We start from the raw sequence: 4,221 nt of genomic DNA on the forward strand, positions 1-4,221 counted from the left end.
AGCATAGTTAGACCTGCTATAGCTGCAAATACTTTTGAACTGAAACCTAACACAATTCAAATGATACAACAGTTTGTTCAGTTTGATGGTTTGCAGGATGAAGATCCCAACGCTCACTTAGCAAAATTTTTGGAACTATACGATACATTTAAAATCAATGGCATTTTTGATGATGACATACGTCTTCGGTTGTTTCCCTTTTCATTGAGGAACAAACCTAAACAGTGGTTGAACTCATTACCACGAGGGTCAATCACTACTTGGGAACAAATGACCAAAAAATTTCTATTAAAATATTTCCTGCCGGCTAAAACAGCCAAATTATGTAATGATATCTCTTTATTTGTGCAGATGGACTTAGAAACTCTTTACAATGCATGGGAGAGATACAAAGACTTACTGAGAAGGTACCCTCACCATGGGTTACTGCTTTGGCTACAGGTTCAAATGTTCCATAATGGCCTGAATCCTTCGACTCAGCAAATGGTTGACGCAACTGCTGGTGGAACCATCAATAAAAAAACACCTGAAGATGCTTATGAGTTTATAGAAGAGATGTCACTGAATAATTATCAGTGGCAAGTCATGAGGACAAAGCCAATGAAAACAGCCAGCATTTATAATGTCGATTCGGTTACTATGCTATCAAACTAGGTAGACTTCTAAATAAAAAGATTGATAGTTTACTTGGTTCTACTCAGGTACATCCAGTAATGCAGTACGAAGCAAGTGGAGGTGGAACAAGACATTCGGAATACCAACCTTATGCCCACAACATGGATAATGAGCAGTTAAATTACATGGGTAATAATCCTCGATCTGAAAACAATCTATAGAGTAACACTTATAATGCAGGTTGGAGGAACCACCCAAATTTCTCGTAGGGCGGTCAAGGAAATCAAAGACCACAACATCCTCCGGGTTTTCAACAACCACCCTATTAACAGGAAAAGAATTCGAACCTTGAAGAGATGCTCACAAAGTTTATCTCGGTGTCAGAACCCATTTCCAAAACACCAAGACAGCACTAAAAATCAACAAGCATCGATCCAAGGGCTCGAAACTCAGATAAGCCAGCTTTCCAAACTAATCTCTGAATGACCACATGGTAGCTTGCCAAGTAATACTGAACCCAACCCAAGGGAATAGCTCAACGCGATTAATGTTCAAGATGAAGAAGGATTAGCCTGAGCCAGAACCGAGGCAAGAAACTATGGTAAAAAGAGGTCAAGGTGAGGTAGGTTATAATAAAAACAAATTAGTGAATGTCAAATATAAACCTCATGTGCCAGACCCCAACATGACAAGGAAAGACCGCTCAGATGAACAATTTGGTAAATTCCTTAAACTCTTAAAAAAATTACACATTAACCCCAATCGCAGATGCCAAACACAATGAAATTTTTAAAGGAGCTTTTAGCAAATAAGCGGAAGTTGGACGAGGCATCGCATGTGAAGCTAAACTAGTTTGCTCAGCTATTCTCCAGAATAAACTATCCAGCAAACTTAAAGATCCAGGGAGTTTTACAATTCCCTGCTTAATTGGTAGTTTAGATGTTAATAATGCATTAGCTGATTTAGGGGCTAATATCAACGTCATGCCTTTCAAAATGTTTAAGCAACTAGGTCTCGGGAAACCCAAATAGACTAGGATGAGCATTCAATTAGCAAATAAAACTATAAGATTCCCTAGGGGTATTATTGAAGATGTGCTAATTAAAATCAATAAATTTATATTTCCCATTGACTTTATTGTTCTAGACATAGAGGAGGATAGTAGCACTCCTTTAATTCTAGGAAGGCCCTTTTTAGCAACTCCTAAAACGATTATTGATGTTGGCATAGGTGAACTAACACTCCGTGTGGGAGAAGAAACAATCACTCTTCAAGCTCGCAATTCTGGCAACACATCAGAAATTGAAGGTGATCATTTAACCCATTCTACTAAAACTAACAATATGGTACAACCTACTTTGCAGGAAATGAGTCTGAAGGAAGCACATGAGTCATTCTCAAGCAATAGTAGAGGACCTGTTCATGAAGATCGAAGGTTACAAATCGAGGAGCTAGATGAATGGCGTACGCATAAACCGAGAACACACGATAAACCAAAACTATACCAGGACGAGTGAAATACCTTTCCAAATCAACTTAAGGTTGAAGATAGAGTCTTATTAGATGCCGCAGACCCCAACATTGTCACTACCATACCGAATGAAGAAATCCCTCTTACGGTAATCAGCATTTTTCCATTCGGTACAGTCGATGTGAGTCATCCCAAGTTTGGCACTTTTAAGGTAAACAACACCCGTTTAAAACTTTATTTTGATGAGATTGATAGAAGGAATGAGGAGTATAAACTCCTCAAACCACCATGATCATTCAACGGAGAGGTAAGTGAAGCTTAGACTATAAATAAGCGCTTCTCGGGAGGAAACCCAAGCACTAACTGTATTAACTTCTTTAAAATTTAGTTTTCAACACCTAACTTACTAACAGAGCTCTTGAATACAAGTTTTCCACAGAGACACGGCCAATAGCAAAGGCGTGCTTAGGGTTGTGTGAAAATAAGGCAATGATTTTCCCAAACACGGGCTATGATAAAACACCACAACCGTGTGACATGGCTTGGTCGAACCTACCAATACAACACAGGCGTACGACACGCCCGTGTGGAAGAACTGTGGGTGAACCTGTTAAAACAGCACGGGCGCGCGACACACCCGTGTCTAGCACCTGTGGTCAAACCTGTTATATATTGACACAGGTGTGGGTCTACATACACGGGCGTGGGAGAAGCGAACAATGCCAGACACAGCCGTGCGACACGGCCGTGTGCACCCACACGCCCAAGAAACATAGGCATGTACTAAATGTCAGACGTGCCCAAATTCAAAATTCGAGAATCACACGGGCTGAAATTGGGGAACACAGGCGTGTTACCTGGCTGTGTGCCCCAAAATCTATAAATACCCTACACTATTCATTGTCTTCCCCACTCAAAAACCCTAACCCCAGCTGCTGCAGTTCACACGGCCTCCTTGCCACACCCGTGCGCCGCTTCCAACTTCATTCCTGACGATTATTTTTCCATTCTTTAGCGTTTGTTCACTCTTTTCCCGTTAACTCCATTCATTTTTAATGCTATAATCTTCATGTATCTTGCACTATGCTATCATTCAAGTTTCATTTCTTTTAGATTAGTTATCATTCATTCCACATAACATATTTTTATGAAACTCTCATGCATTATTCACTTTTTCTAAATAAATATTCATAATTTTCAATTGCTTCTTTTCATTTACCATTACAACCCATGCCATGTGCTAAATTTATGCTTTTTATATTTCCATTAAATTCTTTACCATTTTTACTCGTATCATCATGCTAGTGCCACAAAAGTATGCCATTGAACCTATTGTTTTAGTTAGTTTTCGTAGTTGTGGCCTGAAATTATGATTTTTATTTAAAATTTGTCTTCGTTTTACTTTGACCACTCATCAAGATGATTTGATGATTCTAATCGTAGGTACCATGTCATCTTCACGTGGTAAAAAGGTCGTTGTCCCTACTTCAAAGAAAAGGAAGGGAGCGTCATCTTCCTCGGGTCCTACCACAGAAGTTCGTCACCCTTTCCTGAGGTTCCCCATCGGGCCCCAAGAAGAACTATTCCAAATACTCTGGGCCCAACCTTTAATTGTAGGCTGCTGCATCAACTGGGCTGTGATAGAACAAGTTTAGTTGGCTGAAGTGATTCGGGCCCTCCTAACCACCGACCCTTGAGAGCTGTTCTTTGGCATCATCGAGCCAACATATCTCGAGATCACGATGGAACTATGCTCAACGTTCCATCTTCAGACCGTAATGACGAACTACAATGATCCCGGCACGGTCTAATTTCGCCTAGGCAGATTAGTCTGCTAGCTTAGCTTCCCAAAATTCGATACGGCGCTGGGTTTATATATAGAGGAATTCAAGGAAGAGAATAACTTACATGCTCTCAACCGACACATCCATCATTCTCCTTTACGGTGCTGGGAGTACTAGTACTAGGTGGGGCCACCTATAATTCTAGCTGCTCCAAGGCATCGGCTCTCCCTCCATCTTTGAAGTACCTACATGTAATTTTGGCTCACACGATTACAGGACAGCGAGAGAGCACTGGCATCGCCAACACTCACGACGCCTACTTTTTATGGTGTATGTCGCACGGGCACGTCA

The 4,221-nt window shown here is 40.8% G+C and overlaps 1 non-coding gene across 1 annotated transcript; it reads right to left on the reverse strand.

Annotated features, from left to right (window-relative positions):
• Positions 1-318: 318 nt before the first annotated feature.
• Positions 319-425, reverse strand: LOC128287204 (small nucleolar RNA R71). The gene has a single exon (XR_008277900.1). It is a non-coding gene; the product is annotated as a small nucleolar RNA R71 (small nucleolar RNA).
• Between the last annotated feature and the right edge of the window lie 3,796 nt (positions 426-4,221).

Source organism: Gossypium arboreum, chromosome 13 (genome assembly GCF_025698485.1).
Source record: "Gossypium arboreum isolate Shixiya-1 chromosome 13, ASM2569848v2, whole genome shotgun sequence".
In the NCBI taxonomy this organism is placed as follows: domain Eukaryota; kingdom Viridiplantae; phylum Streptophyta; class Magnoliopsida; order Malvales; family Malvaceae; genus Gossypium; species Gossypium arboreum.